Source organism: Delphinus delphis, chromosome 16, assembly GCF_949987515.2.
Source record: "Delphinus delphis chromosome 16, mDelDel1.2, whole genome shotgun sequence".
Taxonomy (NCBI): domain Eukaryota; kingdom Metazoa; phylum Chordata; class Mammalia; order Artiodactyla; family Delphinidae; genus Delphinus; species Delphinus delphis.
Window position 1 is genome coordinate 51,029,252 of NC_082698.1, and position 21,840 is coordinate 51,051,091.

Here is a 21,840-nt window from a genome sequence, read left to right on the forward strand (position 1 = left end):
ACCTAGGAATAAACCTACCTAAGGAGACAAAAGACCTGTTTGCAGAAAAGTATAAGACACTGATGAAGGGAATTACAGATGATACAGACACATGGCGAGATATACCATGTTCTTCGATTGGAAGAATCAACATTGTGAAAATGACTCTACTACCCAAAGCAATCTACAGATTCAATGCAATCCCTGTCAAACTACCAATGGCATTTTTCACAGAACTAGAACAAATAATTTCACCATTTGTATGGAAACACAAAAGACCCCGAATAGCCCAAGCAGTCAAGAAAGAAAAATGTAGCTGGAGGAATCAGGCTCCCTGACTTCAGACTGTACTACAAAGCTACAGTAATCAAGGCATTATGGTACTGGCACAAAAACAGAAATATAGATCAATGTAACAGGGTAAAAGCCCAGAGATAAACCCACGCACATATGGCCAATTTATCTTTGATATAGGAGGCAAGAGTATACAATGGAGAAATGACAGCTTCTTCAATAAGTGTTGCTTGGAAAACTGGAAAGCTACATGTAAAAGAATGAAATTAGAACACTTCCTAACACCATACACAAAAATAAACTCAAAATGGATTAAAGACCTAAATGTAAGGCCAGACACAATAAAACTCTTAGAGGGAAACATAGGCAGAACACTCTATGATATATTTCACAGCAAGATCCTTTTTGACCCACCTCCAAGAGAAATGGAAATTAAAAAAAAATAATAAACAAATGGGACCTAATGAAACTTAAAAGATTTTGCACAGCAAAGGAAAACATAAACAAGAGGAAAAGACAGCCTTCAGAACGGGAGATAATATTTGCAAAGGAAGCAACTGACAAAGGATTTATCTCCAAAATATACAAGCACCTCATGCAGCTCGATATCAAAAAACAAAAAACAAAAAACAACCCAATCCAAAAATGGGCAGAAAACCTAAATAGACATTTCTCCAAAGAAGATATAGAGATTGACAACAAACACATGAAATGATGCTCAACATCACTAATCATTAGAGAAATGCAAATCAAAACTACAATGCAGTATCACCTCCCACCAGTCAGAATGGCCATCATCAAAAAATCTACACACAGTAATTGCTGGAGAGGGTGTGGAGAAAAGGGAACCCACTTGTACTGTTGGTGGGAATGTACATTGATACAGCCACTATGGAGAACAGTATGGAGGTTCCTTAAAAAACTAAAGTAGAACTACCGTACGACCCAGTAATCCCACTACTGGGCACATACCCTGAGAAAACCATAATTCAAAAAGAGTCATGTACCACAATGTTCATTGCAGCTCTTTTTACAATAGCCAGGACATGGAAGCAACCTAAGTGTCCGTCAACAGATTAATGGATAAAGAAGATGTGGCACATATATACAATGGAATATTACTCTGCCATAAAAAGAAACGAAATTGAGCTATTTGTAGTGAGCTGGATGGACCTCGAGAGTGTCATACAGAGTGAAAAGTAAGTCTAAAAAAAAAAAAAAAAGGTTCTGATGAACCTAGGTGCAGGACTGGAATAAAGACACAGACCTATGGAATGGACTTGAGGACACAGCGAGGGGGAAGGGTAAGCTGGCACGAAGTGAGAAAGTAACACTGACACATATACACTATCAAATGTGAAATAGCTAACTAGTGGGAAGTAGTCGCATATACACTATCAAATGTGAAATAGCTAACTAGTGGGAAGTAGTCGCATAGCACAGGGAGATCAGCTTGGTGCTTTGTGACCACCTAGAGTGGTGGGATAGGGAGGTGGGAGGGAGGCACTAGACAGAGCGGATATGGGGATATATGTATACATATAGCTGATTCACCTTGTTATACAGCAGAAACTAGTACAACATTGTAAAGCAATTATACTCCAATAAAGATGTTAAAAAAGGGGGGGCGCAGAGAGAGATGTGATAAACACAGAGGAGATGTTCAGAGTGAAATTTGAAGGTGATGGCCTTGAAGATTGAATTGACACTGCCTCATGTCAAGGAATGCCAGTAGTCATCAGAAGCTGGAAGAAGCAAGGAACAGACTCTCCCCCAAGGCCTCTGGAAGGACTGCAGCTCTGCTGCTGACCCCTTGATTTCAGCCCAGTGAAACTGGTTTCAGACATCTGACCTTCAAAATTGTAAGAGAATAAATACACAGTGTTTTTAACCTATATATATATATATATATATATACACACACACACACACACACACACACACACACACACACACACACACATATAGTTTTGAGTGAATAAATAAACGACACACAACAAGTGAATTTTAAAGGAAGCCAAAATATGTTGGTGGCTGATTTTGTTTTGTAAATACACAAGTTTTGTGTTTTGTAAATACACAAGTCAAATTTTAAGCTCCTAAAATATTTCTTTATTTGTATGGTAGATTTTTGGACATTTTATAATGTCCTACAAGGAGTACCTTGATCTTTATGTGCTCTGGCACCCATAGATGCCTTAAGACCACTGCTGCCATGTTTTTCTTTCCTCATCCCCTGTCTTGCTGCCTTGTTTCACTGAACCTTGCTTTGGTGACCTATTTCTAATGGGCTCACATTAATGCACTCTTGGGTAAATGATAGCATATATTCAAAAGATCAAAGGCTTTTTAGAGAACATTGCTGATTCAAAAGTGGATGATAAAATAATGGGATTTTCAGGCCCCAATAAAATAGGACTATTGAGAATATATTTTGGGATAAGAACGCTTCCTGATCTCTCTTATACCATATTGGTAACCCTTCTTCACTGTCCAAGTGTTACTATCTATGTGTGAGTGATAGACACAGAGATTTTTGAGAGAGGGATGGAGAGAGAGAAAAAGACAGAGACAGAGAAAAAGATATTAACAAAGAGAAAGGGGTTTGGGTTTTTGCCGTTGTTTTTATTGTTTTGGTTGTACTGCATTGTTTTGGTTGTTGTTGTTTTCTTTAGCCTTAGTGTGGTTCTCTCCTGCTAGAAGAGGTAGAGGTAGCATACTATAGTGCTAAGAACCTGAATTTTGCAGTTAGACAAAAGTATGCTTGAATCTTAATAATTAAGTGAGCTTGGGAAAGTTAGTAAATTATGTCCTGTTATTTCTTCACGTGTAAGATGAGAAATGTAATAACTACCTTATAGGGTTGTTGTAAAGATTAAATTATATAAAGGTTATGATGAGCTATGTCAAACATAAAGTCTTCTATAAATATTAGGTATGACTAAAAGAGGCTCATTTTAAAAAGAGTCTCATTTAAAGGCTCACAGTAGGTCCAGATCAAGATGGTAGAGTAGGAGGATCCTGAGCTCACCTCCTCCGATGGACACACCCAAACTACAACCATACGTAGAGCAACTATCTCTGAGAACTACCTGAAGACTAGTAGAACACTTTTTCTACAGCTAAGGATATAAAGAAAAGGCCACATTGAGACAGGAGGTGTAAAGATACGGTCTACTCAGAACCCACACCCTCTGGTGTGGTGACCCACAAGCAGGAGGGCCATCCCAACTGTGGAGGTCCCCCTTGAGGAGCCAGGGGTCTGAGCCCCACCTCAGGCTCCCCAGACCAGGGGTCCTGCACTGGGAAGATGAGCCACCGTAACATCCGACTTTGAAAACCAGTGGGGCTTATGTCCGGGAGAGCCACAGGGCTGTGAGAAATTAAGAGTTTGTTCTCTCACGGCTCACACACAAGTTGACTTGCTCCACATCCCAGCACAGAAGCAGCAGCTTTAAAAGTGCCTGTGTTGTATGAGAAGGAGATTCCTTGACTAGTCTTAGGGCATGTGCCAGAGGGGCAGGGATCTGGTACAACTTTTTCCAGGGATGGAAGTGTGGAAGTGCTGGTTGGTGCCTTTTTTTTTTCTCTTTCCACCTAGCTGGCCTGGATCTGGCCGCCTCCATTTCTGCTCTCCGTCAGCCTAGCTAATGCTGTGAGCTCCATCCCAGCATTCTCCTGAAGTCCAACCCTGCCCAACCTGCCTGCTCTGGCTGGTCTCTTCAAAGTGGCTCCCACCCTGCCCCACCTGGTTGGTGGCCCCAGCCAGTATGGGCACTCCTCCAAAGCAGCTCCTACCCTGGGGAGGCCAGCCCTGCACATCAGTGTTCCTACAGCAGTCATGGCCAAGCCTCACAGACAGCTGGGCTAGAGACCAGCTCCATCCACCAGTGTACCCAAAGCAGTTGCAGCCAGACCTTGAGGACAGATTGGGTGAGGACCAGCCCTGCCCACCAAGGCATCCACAGCAATTGTGGCTGAACCACACAGCCAGGCAGGCTGGGAGCCAGCCCCACTGACCAGTGTGCCCACAGCAATCACAGCCCATCCACAGTAGGTGGGCACATGTGGCCTACACAGGGGATACATCTGGAGCACCTGGCTCTGAATTGTGAAGATTGTGCCAATGGGCCCCACAGGACAAGTTCTACATAAGGTCACCTTTTTCAGGACTGGGAGATGTAGCTGATACACCTAATGCATAGAAACAAACACAGAGATTAGGCAAAATGAAGAGACAAAGGTATACTGCCTAAACAAAAGAATAAGACAGAACCTCAGAAAAAGAACTAAACAAAATGGAGATAAGCAATTTACCAGGCAAAGAGTTCAAAATAGCCGTCATAAAGATGCTGGCTGAACTCAGGAGAAGAATGGATGAACTCAGTGAGAACTTCAACAAAGAGATAGAAAATATAAAAAGGAACCAATCAGAACTGAGAAATACAATAACTCAAATGAAAAATACACAAGAGGGAATCAACAGCAGATTAGAGGATGCAGAAGAATGCATCAGTGATCTGGAAGACAGGGTGGTGGAGATCACCCAATTGGAACAGCAAAAACTTTAAAAAAAGGAGGATAGTTTAACGGATCTCAGAGACAACATTAAGAGCACTAACATTCACATTATAGGGGTCCCAGAAGGAGAAGAGAGAAAGGGAACCTCCATAAGACTATCATCTCATTTTTCAGCAGAAACTTTACAGTTTTTTATTATTTTTTACTTTATAGTTTTTGGGAGGTTCCCTTTCTCTTGTGTGTAACTAGTTGTTTTTCCTTGCTGCCTTTAAGATTCTCTCCTTATCTTTAACTTTTGCCATTTTAATTATAATGCATCTTGATGTGGGTCTCTTTGAGTTCCTCTTGTTTGGAAATCTGAGCTTCTTTGACTTGGATCTCTGTTTCCTTTGCTAGGTTAGGGAAGGTTCTAGCCATTATATCTTCAGATGGTTTTATGTTCTTTTTCCTCTCTTTTAAGGAAGCAGTACTCTGTCACCTTTGGGAAGTTTAGTGGCAATGTGTTTTAGCTAATATGTTAGCTATTCACTGACTTTGGGTGGATCTAAGGTCTAGATTCCAGAGGCATGTAAGTAGAAGCTGGTGAACATGTACAGAAGCTGTCTGTATACTTTGAGGCTGACTAGAGTTTCAGTCCTGTGGATTGCTTCCATCCTTAGGTTTATGTCAGTCTGTGCCCTGCCCCAGTGACCACATGCTGGTCTCTGACATAGAACTGGTATAGGTTCCCTGTATGTTGTCTCAGGAAATCAGTAGTGGCTTAGCTGGCACAGAAGGAGTTATGACACTTAGGATAACACCTCTTAGGTACAAGAGCTTTGCACTAATTATTTTATATACATTTTCTCAATGAGACCTTACTTATGTTATAAGTTATAGCCTTGGACCATGATTAAAAGTAGCATTTTATCCTCTAAAAATGTGCAAGTGCAAGAGCCATTTCCTGTTACAGGGATACTGCCTTTTTTTCTTTTGGCAGAGCTATGAAGGTGGAGATAAGAAATATCCCTTTATGAAAAGATATTTCTTCAGCTGTGATAATATTCGATATTTTGCTGTCTGATTCACTGCCTAGGATCATAGCGCCGAGTCTCTTTTGATTTGGGATGCTCAGTCTCAGTCCTCTTTCTCAGATATTAGCTTTTTTTCTTTTTTCTGAGGATTAAGTTTTTCTTCTGAGGCAGGACTGTTTTGCTTATGAAATGTTCTGGAGAATAAATATTCATCCATTATGGAAATGAGGCCTGAGAAAGATTACAGAGACCAGAGGGGGCTGTGCACATACCCCAAGTGTCAGCAAAGCTTGAAATCGCTAACTGACTTACAAGACACAGCAGTTAAATAAGATCAAATGAGGAGCTCCATTAAAACCGTTTTTAAGAATGGTCACTGCTCTACTGCTGCTAGATGGCATTTGCATTGGCATCTCAGTCTAGGCCAGTCATTCAGGTCTGGAAGATGGTCTTAGCATTTCTAAAAGGGAAACTGTCTTTTAAAATTGGCCTCACATGTAGATGGGAACAGAAATGGTCTTAATGGTGAATTGTCTCAAATTACTTGAGGTTATTTATCGGAGCTCAACTGTATGACTTTAACAGGGCAGATTTCAGATTTCACACTTTCTGGACTGAAGTGCCATTTAGAATTTGAATTGTCTTACAGCAAATGCAAAAATCAAAGCAGATTCACATACGGCAATTTACCAGCTAAGCCTTTTCATTGCAGTTTTCCTATTTGCTCTCCTTTGAACCCATTCTTTCTGGCAAACTAGGCTCCTTGGAATGGAACCTAAAGTGGTAATAGCATCTTCAACATCGTTATCATCATTATCAAACGTTTGTATTATTGTAATCATTGCTATTGTTACTTATTGCAGAAATTAGTATGCCAAGAGGTCACTCTAAATGATAACCAGTCCAAGAGGCATGTGGAAATGCTAAGAATCTGAAATATGCAAGTGTGAGGCATCTCCTCTACAGGCTGGGTTTTAGCAGTTGGCAGCTAAACCATAAAGATATACCTAGAAAGTTAAGATGTCTGAAGGCAGAGTACATGTTGCAGTGGGCCTATGAAGACCTGCAATCTTATCCTAGCTCAGTAATAAAATGAGTGCATGTTCTATGAATTATGATCTCCTTCTGCAGGAGGATGAATGTTATATGGAGACCTTAATGTTGGACTGGAGTAAGTTTGTGTCTTGCTCTACCCTGGATGTAAACTTTCTAATACTCAATTTTTTTTATCCATCAAATGTAGATAATCATAGCATTGCTGGGAGAGTTGAATGAGCAAAACGTGCAAAAGTGTTTATCCCTCTGCTTGATATATTTTATAGTAAATGCTTAATAAATGTTAGCTCTTGGTTTTATTAAACTGATAGAGTGTGGATAAGTGATCTTGAACATTCTGAGATGATCCGATTTACATTCTTACGGAAAGTACTTTGTGTGTGTGCACCTCATAGGTAAGAATTAACTTGAGATCAGATAAATTGAGATATAATATTCTCTTGATTTTTAGAACTGAGGTCCCTAAAAATATTTCAGCAGTAAATATGATGAAGGCAAACAGGAACAATTAACAGATTCTTGCCCATTAATTTTCTTAAGATTTTTAGTGTGGGAAAGCTGGGGTGGGTGGTTTTTGACAACTGCAGTGTTAGAGAGGCCCTCTGGTTCAGTGCTTTTGAGGTAGGTCGTACAGCTCATATCTATCTTGTTGCTTACTATTTCCATGAACCTGGGCAAGTAATTGGACCTCTTTGAACCCTTGCTCTTTCATTGGAAATAATACGTGCTTCATAGGTATTGCGGTGACAAGTTGGGTACTGAATACTGAGCCCCTTATGCAAGGCTAGCTATCTTGTAGATGTGTTAAAAAATTCTTGAACTAAGTCAAGATTATTAGGAAGTGGGAAATAAGATAAAAGAAATATCCTTAAGCCAAACAAGTTGAAGAATCAGAGTGTGGGAAGATAATAAGACAAACTCCAGAAAAAGAAGCTCTGCTATCACTCCATGATTTTCTAGTTAGTTCTTAATCCCACTAACTTGCAATAACAAAACATTGCATTTTTGGTTTTCATAATAGATTTTGCGTTAATTTGTTGTTTTTTGTTTTTTCAAATAAGGCAGACACTATAGACTATATGTTTTTGTTCCCACCAAATTCGTATGTTGAAACCTTATCCCAGTGAGGTGGTATTTTGAGATGGGGCCAGTGGTCATGAGGGTGAAACCTTCATGAATGGTATTAGTGCCTTTATATTGATAAAAGAAACCCCAGAGAGCTCCCTAGCCCCTTCCGTCATGTGAGGACACAGCAAGAAGACAGACTTCTATGAAGTAAGAAGTGGGTTCTCACCAGACACCAAATCTGCTAGTACCTTGATCTTGGACTTCTCAGCTTCCAGAAGTGTGAGGAATAAAGTTCTGTTGTTTATAAACCACCAAGTCTGTGGTATTCTGTTAAACAACTCAAACAGACTAAGACAGGAGGGCATTAGAGGGTTTTTAAAAAGTCTGAAACAAAATTTATATTCTTAAAATTCCCCTGGCCCTTTAAAACAAATTTCCAACAAGTGAATTTAGGACTCCATTACTCCAAATATTACTTTGGGTAATTTCTTGGGATCAGAATGTGGGAAGATTGTAGAGAGGCAGGGTTCTGCCTGTGCCTAAATAGAATCCTGAACAAAACTACCTGATGCCCCAACAGGGACTCAAGCTCTCACCATGAAATCCTGGAGTGCAGAACTGAGAATTTTCTATCATTTACAACATGTCTTATGAGCCACAAACTCACCTAAAACCATGACACAGGTACAAACACAGCCCCATGCATCTCTGTGTTTCTCAGAGAAGCCTGCAAATTAAGATGCTTAAATCTGATCACCCACGGAAATCACAGACCTGGTGCTAAGGCTGCTTGGGGGAAAGATGTGGGGAACCTGCCCTTCATCCTTCCCTGGGCAAGACCCTGCAAGATGCCCAATATTCCAGAGGATGATGTGATGTTCTGATCATAGATGTCATGGGATGCCAGATCCGATAGAGCCATTAAATAACTGTGTGATCTTGGGGAATCTGTTTATCTTTTCTGAGCCCTACTTTCCACATCTGGAAAATTGAGATAAATATTATTTACATCTAGCACTGTTATTAAGTGAACTTAAGTGAATTATAAGCTGTTAATAGGGTATGTCGAAGCTAGTTATTATTTTTAAACAGCACAATTAGTAGAGTGGATGAATGTACAAGAGAGAATGGTGGTAGGTGTTTTTTGGCTTTGTGTTGTTTGGTTGGTCATTGAGGATGGTGTGTGAGTGTGGGGGTGAGACATTAGATGAGGTCAGAGCTCTGGCAGTGTAAAGATATATGTGACAGAAAAGCCACATCTGGTCTGGCTCCATGAGAAACACTGGAGTGTGGGGCATGGAGTTGAAGAAAGGGCTCAGGGGAAAAGACCCATCATAAAAGTTGATTTGACACACGCTCTGTGTGGGCCTGCCATGTGCCCGTATTGTCATAGGTACCATGATTCCTAGGGGAGTGGATGGCAGGGAGCAGACGCAGTCCCTGTTCTTAAGGTGCAGACATTCATTAGGGTACTAGGAACATGCCTAAATGAGATAAAATCAAGAGGGAATTCGAAGAAGTGTGTGTAGACAGGGGAAAAGGAAATGAGGTGGTGATAAGGTGTTAAGTTGGAGGAGATGTCTGGGATTATTAGTCCTAACTAACCTTTTCATGGTATAGTACAGATGTGAACCTAGGCAGAAGAAGGGACGTGTTCACCAGGAATTCTCAGTCTGTACAAAGTAATTCAGTAAAATGGTAACATCTTGCTCATCACAGGGAGATACGTGAAGTTGCATAAAAATGTCTATTCTTTTTTTTAATTGAAGTATAGTTGATTTCCAATGTTGTGTTAGTTCCAGGTGTGTGTGTGTGTGTGTATATATATATATATATATATATATATAACTTTGCTGTGTATATATATCCTTTTCCCTTATAGGTTATTACAAAATATTGAGTATAGTTCCCTGTGCTCTACAGTACGTCCTTGTTGCTTATCTATCTTATATATAATAGTGTGTGTATGTTAATCCCAAACTCCTAATTTATCCCTCCCCCCTTTTTCCCCTTTGGTGACTGTAAGTTTGTTTTCTATGTCTGTGGGTCTGTTTCTATTTTGTACATAAGTTCATTTGTATCATTTTTTTAGATTCCAGTACAAGCGATATCATATGATATTTTTCTTTCTCTGTCTGCCTTACTTCACTTAGTATTATAATCTCTAGGTCCATCTATGTTGCTGCAAATGGCATTATTTCATTCTTCACAATGTATATTCTTTACACTCTGAAGTCCTCTAAAAGCTCTTTTATATGGTTTTGCTTAAAAGAAGGGCTGGTCATACTAGTGTTATTGAGAGCAGGTTTCCCCAAACCATGAGCTGGTACCTCATTTAAACTCTCCAGAGACTCTCAGGAACCAAGGGTGGGAAAAAGAGGGAGGATGAAGCAGAACTGTAGTTGTTGCCTTCAGGTGGTACACAGGTAAGAAAATATCAGGCTTAGTCTTAGAGGACAAGCTGTTCAGGATCATAAAGTGCCAAGAGCCTGTTACGACCCCTTTGGGTAACACTTATTTCACAGTTAAAGGAAGATGTGAAGCAGGCCTACTTTTTACTTAGATTACATGTTTTGGAAGTTCTTTTGTTGGTGCTACTGATAAATACAATCTGGTGGTTAGAGCTGCCTCTATCTCAAGCTACCCTAAGAACTACAACTGCTCATATTCTGGAGATAGAATTGTGAGCAGCAAAGAAATAAGTAAGATTGGGTGTTCTGTGTTATTGCAGCCTCAAGGTGAGGAGTCAGCAGAAAGCTTCAGACACCAATTTCGGTGCTTCCTAATTTGTGTAGTATTAAGCTCAGTTTCCCAATACATAAAATAGACATGATAATTCATTATCTTATCTGAAACTCTATAACATATATTATTTACATATCTAAGAGTAGGAAATGTTTCAAATTAATATTTGGCAGAATATTCAGGCAGGCTTTAAGTTGGAAGTTGAACTTGAGTACTGAAGATGGTTTAGAACTTGGCTAAGAAGAAGATATGAAGAGGATAGTTAGTTTGAGTAGAAGAGCACAAACAGCTTTATGCAAATTTTATGCAAATACGCACAACTTTATTCAAGTGTGCTTCACAAAATTTGGACCATACCATTTAATTGACCTTAATACTATTTTTGTCTTTATCAGAGCAGAAAAATAGTAACTTGTGCTTCTGGCTGTATGATCATATAGATACCTTGGTAGACCCTTTTAATGAAGATAGTTCAAAATGCTAGATTGAAAAGTATATTGTGGGGTAGAGAAAAAAATTCTCAGAGGCCAAAATTATGTCAAAGTGGGAACCCACCACACTAAGCAACTTTTACACATAACTGTGGCCTTATGGTCCAGGGTATAGGGCATAAAAAAACGAACAGACAAACAAAAACTTATTCTCAGTCTCAAATGAGAATCTGGTAGGAGGGTCCACATAATGTTGTCAAGGTAAACTAGAAATAAGTCAGCAGTCCCTATACCCTCAAAAACTTCAAGAATAGGTGTACTTAAACACAAATATTCTTACTATGTTTAAATAAATTAGAGAAGGAATTTATGTCTAGGTCTTTGGTGCTGGATACAGTAGAAAATAATTTTTCTCAGGAATAGGTAGGCCATAAACCAACACTCATGAGGGTTTACAACCCACATATATACTGCCTGGGGGGTAATTAAAACCATAGCTGAGGATTTAGATTAAAGTGGTTCTGAGTTGGTACTGTCCCCAAGAGCTGGAAGAGACAAATGTAAATACTTTTGTGAATAATCCACCTTCACCCAACTTCTCAAAGAATTCCCATGGCCAAGTTTCAAGGGATATATGAGCTCATAATTGGAAGCCAAATTTAAAAAAATAAAAGAAAAAGTAAAAGCTATACAAGACAGGATAAGTGAAAGTGAAAAAAATAACAGTAGAATCATACTCTCAAAGACTTCAGGAATAGGTATAGACACAAATACTCTTACTATGTTTAAATAAATAAAGAGGGAGTAAAGACTGTAGGTGAGAAGCAAAAGACTATGAAAATTTAAAAAAATTTAAGTAACAAAGACAACTCCTAAAAAAACGAACATTTAAATATTAAAAAGAATATTATGAACTAGCAGAGTAGGTAAAACTCCAAACAGAATTCTAGAATTGGAAAAAATTATAAAGAAATTATTTAGAAGGCAACAAAAAGATACAAAGAGAATGCTGACTAGACCATTATATAAAGTTTAAGAAACAACTGAAATTTCTAACAATGTTAAATAAATGTCAAATTAAAAAATATTAAATGACATACATGTATATTAAAATTATGTAGTCACTAAAATTACTTGTTCCCAGAAATAATTCACTCATTCAACATTTAGTAACTCCCAGTCAATGTACTAGGTTTTGGTAGTACAACAATGGGCAAAAAACCAAGACTATGTAATGTTGTAGAAAATTTCACTATATAATAATAACTTTAAAAAGAAGTTCCAGATAGAAGAAATAAAAGAGAGGAAATGGAATCATCAATGAAATAATGAAGGACATTTTCCCAGAAATAAAGAAAACATGTTCCAATAGTGAATGGGCTCATTAAATATCTAATGAAAAGAGACAAGAAAATACCTCATCCCCTACTATGTAGACATTTTGTAACTGTGGGGTCAGTACTGGGATGGGGGAGGGCGAAGGAGAGAAGAGAAGGAAAGAAGAAGAAGAAGGAGAAGAAGAAGGAGAAAAAAGGAGAATGGGGGGGAGGGTGAGGAGGAGGAGGAAGGAGGAGGAGCAGGAGAAAGGAGAAAAGAGGGCTGTTCATACAATGAATCAACTAGTCATTGATTCATTAATCAGTGAGTCATGAGTCATTATAAACCTCAGTTGTACCTGTGGAATCTAGAAGACAATGGAGGAATATCTTCAAAATAAATTATTGCTCACTTAGAATTCTATTTCTAGACAAATTATTGTGAGAGTAGATTTAGAAATTATCAGAAATTACTCTTTAAAAAAGTAGCCTTTCACCCACTCCTTTCTCAGGAAACCACTAAAGAAATACTTTACCAAATCATAGAGTCAACGAAGAAAGAGGAGGGTAAAGAATCCAAGAAAAAGATGCTCCAACACAACAAAAGCAAACAGAATCCTCGGGATGATGGTGCAGATCCTAAAACAGGAGCAGTCCAAGAATGTCATCTGTCCAGTTTGGGGCATCTAAGAAACTCTGTGAGGGACTCTTCAGAGAGGTGAAGGATGGAACAACTGATGGGTCTCAACGTCTTGCCATGAGAATTACACAACTGGAGGAATTTGACTGTGAAGTCATGATAAGCTCATAGAAAATAAGCTAAAGAAAAACAGTATACTGTTTAGGCAACAGAAATAATCAATGGTGAATTGTGTTTACATGGACATACAAATGTGGGCATGACTATTGATCTAAACAAAATTAGAGATACTGAGAACGTTGTGGGACTGATAGGGTGGGTGTGAGTGATGTGGGGAGAATCAATGAAAAACAGATGAGCCTCCATATTAAGTCTGGGAAGTACTATCTAATACTTAAGACTAAAAATTTAAGGTTATAGAAATATAAATGTGTCCTTTAGATACATGAAGTCAAATAATAGAAGATTCGGCTCACCAACTTAAAATAGTTGCTTATGAAGAGGAGGGGGAAATATGGTGAGATTTCTGTAACAAGCCTTGAAAATTACTTGATCCTTTAAACTATGGAACATAAAACTACAGAAATATATAATAATAAAACTAATAAAGAAATACTAATAAGCTCTTTAGAGTTAAACGGTGATGAGAAAACTACATATTGTTTTAGGTGGAAATACACATACAGATATGCAGGCATACAAACAAAAACATGCCTGCATACACAAACATACCCACAGATACACAGGCACACATACACATATATACGTTTGAATAAACAAAAACATACACACACACCGATAAACACAGATATACAGAAACACACACACTCATACATACACAGGATATACACCTATACAAATGATTATACACATGCACGCACAAATACACACACACAACATACATACATACATACATAGGTACACACAGCTGTATGTGCATATATACACACATACACATCCATCTATACATGTATACAACTATACACATAAAAACATACACACACACATGAAATCCTGAACTTATAAAAATAAATGCATTTAACTATATGTTAATATATAGAGAAAAATTACTGAATTTCTATAAAAATATTAACAATAGTTAATTATGTGTCATGAGATGATGCATTTGCTTTCTAAATAAGTTTTCAATGTTTTGCAAATTGTTATTTAGAAATAAGTATTTTGAATAGAAATTATGTGACAAATATCATTTATTTCTGTAATGGAATGATGTGGTCTACCTTACCATTTTTTAATCTGGCCCTTAGCTTTCTAATTTCTTACAAATATAATTACATAAAACTACTTTCTGTGAACTCTGCGTTCTTTGTCTTTTTCTGTAGTCGCTTTGAACATTTTCTTTGAAAGGAAATGTATTTACATTTTAAATTCTTTTCATATCAGTGAATAAACTAAAGAGTTTTTAAAAAATGAAGCTAAAGGATTAGTTACAGATACAGTTACAATTAAAATTAAACAGTTACAATTAAAATTAAACAGTTACAATTAAAATCGTGGTGTTTGCAATTTTTGGATTTTCTGCTAAAAATATTTTTGACAGCATTACTTGTAATTTCATCAAAGATTGGGCTTAACTGGTTCAAAATCTTTATCAATTATCTGCAGAATCATCTGAGAGAAGAGATCCTTCTTTACAAAGAAGAGAGGTCATAATAGAAAGGGGAAATTTTGAGTGTCTACATTGTCCCAGCATGATGTAGGCTCTATGCATACAATTGTTATTTAACTTTAGAAAACTACTTTCTGTGTACATTTACGAAGCCCAACTGTGTTTTGAGAGAAAATCAATTTAAAATGCGTTTTCTTAGTTAAATGAAACTTGAATTCTGTAAAAAAGTGGCTCAGCATTCCAGGACGATAAGGCCTTGGGCTTGTTGCTGTTTGTCTCTGGGGAAGGCAGTTGGACTAAGTAATCACCTGTTTCCTGTGGACCTTGGTGTCCTATTAGAGAAGCTGGCAGGCAGATCTACCACACATGATGGATTAACTCACCAAAGGAAGGCAACAGTGTGATGTGGCTGCCTGCCTCAATCCCTAAAATATCTAAATGGTGTTGCCAGCGCATTAATATCTTATCCTGTAAGGTTAGAACTAGATTTAAAAGTGTGTACCACTTCATATCAATCCACTGGTGACTACTGAGGGGGTTATGTCGGGTTTTTGGGGGGGCACTCAGTGTGGGGAGGGAGGTTCTGAAATCTTTCTAGGCTTAGCACAAAAGAACGTGCTGATTAATTAGCTATGTTTATCATGGGTACAGAATTACAGGGGCTCTTATATAGAAGCATTCATCCTTAACAGCACTGTGACCTGGGGCAAAGCACTTAACCTTCTCCAGCCCCAATTTTCTCATTTCTAAAAACCCTACCTCACAAAGTTCCTGGAAATGTTACTGAACCTAGTTTGTTTGCTTGATGTACAGCAAACCAAAATGCTGAGACACTGAGGTTTGCAGCAAAGAAAGGATTTATTCACAAGGCAGCCAAGCAAGGAGATGGGAGAACTAGTCTCAAATCTGACACCCCTCCCACCAAAGGCAAGTGGCTTGGGATTATGGGAGAAAGAAGCAGGATGTCTTAGGCATGGGGAAAGGTGATTAGAGATAAGGAAAAGGTGCGGAAATTGGTGTTCTGTGTATCATATCTGGGTTAGGTGCTGCTTCACTGGATACACGTTCAAAAATGGAGGCGCTTAGTATGATCTGAGGGTGGAGTTTTTGGTCCTCTGATGTCAAAAGGTCATTCGCTGGACACCTCTGCCAGCCCAGGTTTAGGGTTGGTGGTCCACCAGTTTAATTTGGCTTGAGCTTGATTAGACACAGCAGACTGCAAGTTCCTGGGAAACAACTTGGGCAAACAATTTATTGTTGAGGCTGTGTGAAGTTTGAAGGGTATGCAATTTGCAACAAAATAATTAAGGGGAGCTTGCTCAGTGGGAGGTAGGCTACAAGTGGAGGGATTTTTAACAAGTTGTAAAACAAGCTAAAAAATTTCGCTTAGTTACCAGTTTCTATTAACCCTATGGGGCACAGTTTTGGAGAGATTAAATGAGATAATGAATGTAAAAGCATACTGAGAGATTCTTTTTTTAAACATCTTAATTGGAGTATAATTGCTTTACAATGTTGTGATAGTTTCTCCTATTGAACAAACTGAATCAACTATATGTATACATATATTTCCATATCCCCTCCCTCTTGCATCTCCCTCCCACCCTCCCTCTCCCACCCTTCTAGGTGGTCACAAAGCACCTAGATGATCTCCCTGTGCTTTGCAGATGCTTCCTACTAAATATTTTACATTTGGTAGTGTATATATGTCCATGTTACTCTCTCACTTCGTCCCAGCTTACCCTTCCCCCTCCCCACATCCTCAAGTCCATTCTGTACGTCTGTGTCTTTATTCCTGTCCTGCCCCTAGGTTCATCAGAACCTTTTTTTTTTTTTTGGATTCCATATATATGTGTTAGCATATGGTATTTGTTTTGTTCTTTCTGACTTACTTTACTCTGTATGACAGACTCTACGTCCATCCACCTCACTACAAATAACTCAATTTCATTTCCTTTTATGACTGAGTAATATTCCATTGTATATATGTGCCACAACTTCTCTATCCATTCATCTGTCAATGGACACTTAGGTTGCTTCCATGTCCTGACTATTGTAAAGAGGGCTGCAATGAACATTGTGGTACATGTCTCTTTTTGAACTATGTTTTTCTCAGGGTATGCCCAGTAGTGGTATTGCTGGGTCATATGGTAGTTCGATCTTTAGTTTTTTAAGGAACCTCCATACTGTTCTCCATAGTGGCTATATTAATTTACATTACCACCAATAGTGCAAGAGGGTTCCCTTTTCTCCACACCCTCTCCAGCATTTATTGTTTGTAGATATTTTGATGATGGCCGTTCTGACCAGTATGAGGTGATACCGCACTGTGGTTTTGATTTGCATTTCCCTAATGATTAGTGATGTTGAGCATCCTTTCATGTGTTTGTTGGCAATCTGTATATCTTTTATGGAGAAATGTCTATTTAGGTCTTCTGCCCATTTTTCAATTGGGTTGTTTGTTTTTTTTTGACATAGAGCTGCATGAGCCACTTGTATATTTTAGAGACTAATCCTTTGTCAGTGGCTTTGTCTGCAAATATTTTCTCCCATTCTGAGGGTTGTCTTTTGGTCTTGTTTATGGTTTCCTTTGGTGTGCAAAAGCTTTTAAGTTTCATTAGGTCCCATTTGTTTATATTTGTTTTTATTACTATTTCTCGAGGTGGGTCAGAAAGGATCTTGATGTGATTTATGTCATACAGTGTTCTGCCTGTGTTTTCCTCTAAGAGATTAACAGTGTCTGGCCTTACATTTAGGTCCTTAATCCATTTTGAGTTTATTTTTGTGTATGGTGTTAGGGAGTGTTTTAATTTCATTCTTTAGGTGTAGCTGTCCAGTTTTCCCAGCACCACTTATTGAAGAGGCTGTCTTTTCTCCATTGTATATTCTTGCCTCCTTTATCAAAGATAAGGTGACCATATGTGTGTGGATTTTTCACTGTGCTTTCTATCCTGTTCCATTGATCTATATTTCTGTTTTTGTGCCAGTACCGTACTGTCTTGATTACTGTAGCTTTGTAGTATAGTCTGATGTCAGGGAGCCTGATCCATTTCTCTTTCTCAAGATTGCTTTGGCTATTTGGGGTCTTTTGTGTTTCCATACAAATTGTGAAATTTTTAGTTCTAGTTCTGTGAAAAATGTCATTGGTAGTTTCATAAGGATTGCATTAAATCTGTAGATTGCTTTTAATATTTTTTCTTTGTATTTAATTTTTGATAGTTTGAATAATATGTGTCTTGGGGTGTTTCTCCTTGGATTTATCCTGTATGGGATTCTCTGCACTCCTGGACTTGACTATTTGCTTTCCCATATTAGGGAAGTTTTCAACTATAATCCCTTCCAGTATTTTCTCAGACCCTTTCTTTTCCTCTTATTCTCTGGCACCCCTATCATTTGAACGTTGGTGTGTTTAATGTTGTCCCAGAAGTCTCTGAGACTGTCCTCAATTCTTTTCATTCTTTTTTCTTTATTTTGATGTGCAGCAGTTATTTCCACTGTTTTGTCTTCCAGGTCACTTCTCTGTTCTTCTGCCTCAGTTATTCTGCTATTGATTCCTTCTAGAGAATTTTAAATTTCATTTATTGTGTTGTTCATCATTGTTTGTTTGCTGTTTAGTTCTTCTATATCCTTGTTAACTGTTTCTTGTATTTTCTCCATTCTATTTTGAAGATTTTGGATCATCTTTACTATCATTACTGTGAATTCTTTTTCAGGTAGACTGACTATTTCCTCTTCATATGTTTGGTTTGGTGGGTTTTTACTTTGCTCCTTCATCTGCTGCATATTTCTCTGTCTTCTCATTTTGTTTAACTTACTGTGTTTGGGGTCTCCTTTTTGCAGCCTGCAGGTTCATATTTCCCATTAATTTTGGTGTCTCCCCCCAGTGCGTGAGGTTGGCTCAGTGGCTTTTGTACTCTTACTGGTGGAGGGGACTGGTGACCGTGTTCTGGTGGGTGGGACTGGATGTTGTCTTTATGGTGGGCAGGGCAACATCCGGTGGTGTGTTTTGGGGTGTCTGTGAACTTAATGTGATTTTAGGCAGCATGTCTGCTAATGGGTGTGGTTGTATTCCTATCTTGCTAGTTGTTTGGCATGGGACAGCCCGCAGTGGTTCTTGCTGGCCGTTGGGTGGAGCTGGGTCTTACTGTTGAGATGGAGATCTCTGGGAGAGCTCTTGCTGATTGATATTCTGTGGGGCCAGGAGGTCGCTGGTGCTCCAGTGTCCTGGACTCGGCTCTCCCACCTAAGAGGCTCAGGACTGACAACTGGCTGGAGCACCAAGACCCTGTCAGCCACACGGCTCAGCAGAAGAAAAAGAATGAATAAAAATCAAATCAAATAAAAGAATTAAAAATAATAAAATATAAAAAATAATAAAATATAAAAAAAGAAGAGAGCAATACAACCAAGAAGCAAATCCACCAGTGATAGCAAGCACTAGGATCTAAGCTAAGCTAAACATAAAAATCAGAAGCAAATCAGTCGCAGACAGCAAACCTCAAGTCTACAGTTGCTCCCAAAGTCCACCTCCTCACTTTTGGGCACATTCGTTGTCTATTCAGGTATTCCACAGATGCAAGGTTCATCATGTTGATTGTGGGGATTTAATCCACTGCTCCTGACTGCTGCATGGAGAAATTTCCCTTTTTCTTCTTTGTTCACACAGCTCCTGGGGTTCAGCTTTGGTTTTGGTCCCACCTCTGGGTGTAGGTCACCCTCAAGCATCTGTTCCCTGCCCAGACAGGAGGGGGTTAAAGCAGTGGCTGATTAGGGCTCTCTTGCTTTCTCAGACCAGGGAGAGGGAGGGGTATGGTATTCATAATAGGGATGTGTGGCGATCCTGTGGGGGCAGAGGCCAGTGTGACTTTGCAACAGCCTGAGGCATTCCGTGTGTTCTCCTGGGGAAATTGTCCCTGGGTCTCGGGACTCTGGCAAGGGCATGCTGCACAAGCTCCTGGGGAGGGGCGGGCATGTGGTTAGTGACATGTGCTTGCACACAGGATTCTTGGCGGCAGTGGCAGCAGCCTTAGTGTTTCATGCCCGGCTCTGGGGTCCGAGCTGATAGCCGTGGCTCATGTCTGCCTCTGCAGCTCACTTAGGTGGTGCTCTGCCTTCTGTAGGCACACACGGAAGGAATCCCCTCTCCTCACACACCCCAAAACAATGGTCTCTTGACTCTTAGGCAGCTCCAGACTTTTTCCTAGACTCCCTCCTGGCTAACTGTGGTACACTGTCCCCCTTCAGGCTGCCTTCACACAGCCAACCCCAGTCCTCTCCCTGTGCTCCGACTGAAGCCCGAGCCTCAGCTCCCAGCCCCCACTGCCCCAGCGGGTGAGCAGACAAGCATCTCAGGCTGGTGAGGACTGGTCGGCACCAATCTTCTGTGTGGGAATCTCTCTGCTTTGCCCTCTGCACCCCTGTTGCTGCGCTCTCCTCCGTGGCCCCGAAGCTTCCCCCACCCCACCCCCACCCCCATCTCCGCCAGTGAAGGGGCTCCCTAGTGTGAGGAAACTTTTCCTCCTTCACAGCTCCCTCCCAGAAGTGCAGGTCCCATCCCTATTCTTTTGTCTATGTTTTTTCTGTTTTCTTTTGCCCTACCCAGGTATGTGGGGAGTTTCTTGCCTTTTTGGAGGTCTGAGGTCTTCTGCCAGCCTTCAGTAGGTGTTCTGTAGGAGTTGTTCCACATGTAGATGTTTTTTTTTTTTTTTTTTTTTTTTGCGGTACGCGGGCCTCTCACCACCGTAGCCTCTCCTGTTGCAGAGCACAGGCTCCGGACGCGCTGGCTCAGCGGCCATGGCTCACGGGCCCAGCCGCTCCGTGGCACGTGGGATCCTCCCGGTCGGGGGCACGAACCTGTGTTCCCTGCATCGGCAGGCGGACTCTCAACCACTGTGCCACCAGGGAAGCCCCTTGTAGATGTATTTTTGATATATTTTTGGGGAGAAAGGTGATCTCCATGTTTTACTCCTCCACCATCTTAAAGGTCCCCTCTCATACTGAGAGTTTTTCATTCATAAAACATCCTTTTTTTGTTGGATCAATCTATTTATTTTTAAGTGATTTTCTATATAAGAATGTTATAGGTCTAGTCATCATTTAGCTGTTTATTTCCAAACCTGGCACAGGACAATAGAAAGAAAAGTCACATTTTTTTCTCATGTTCAGAGATTTTTCTTGGGATAAAAATGTAGAGAATGCCACTAGATCTGAGGTCAAAAGAATACACATCCATTCCAACAGTTAGGTTACTGCATGTGGAATTGACATTTCTAGACCTGTAATATAAACTGGTGTACACAGACTATGAACAGTAGAAATTTCAACATTGTTAAATAATTTCTAACACAGAATACACAGAAAATACACAGAAAATTTTGGATCTTTAAATGGAGACCTAGTCCTCTACCCAGCTCCCTGTCACATTGAGCCATTGGACACAATATCCCAGCCATTCACATGAGCAATCAGGACAAAACATTCAGCTTTCTTGAACTAGGATAGGTGTGACTTTCATAGACGTTTACCCATTGGGAGTGGGAGAAAATATCTAAGAGTCATGGAAAATAATTTAAAGAACATAGAATTTGGGGTTAGACAGAACTTAGTTTGACTACATGGTCTTTCATTTTGTGGTCACGTGACATTGGTAAAAGCACTCTGTATCCCTGGGCTTTATTTTCTCATCTGTAAAGTGGAGCTGATAGTACCTACCTTTTAGGGTCACTATGGGATTACAGTAATGTATGTAAAGCATTTGGAACAATGTAAGGCACATATTTGGTATTCACAAAATGGAGAAATATAACCATATGGCTCTTAGGTGCTAGAGCATTTAGTATTTTTTATTTTTAATTTTTCTAAATTTGAGTTTCATACTAAATATCATTCTTTGGAGCAAACTATTCATGCTGAAATTTCATTATGTATGTAAATCTGAGGTTTTTTTTTTTTTCATCTCCCAATACGATTAGTGCTTTGCCAAGTAACTAATTACTGGATTAGCAAAAACAGCTAGTTTAAATCAAATCATCAATTGACGTTTAGGTGAGGAATAACAATGTCAGAGCAGCACTGATTTGAACAGCAGACAGGCATGCCATGTTTAACCTTCAAGCTCAAATCACACCATTAGGAACTACCATTGATG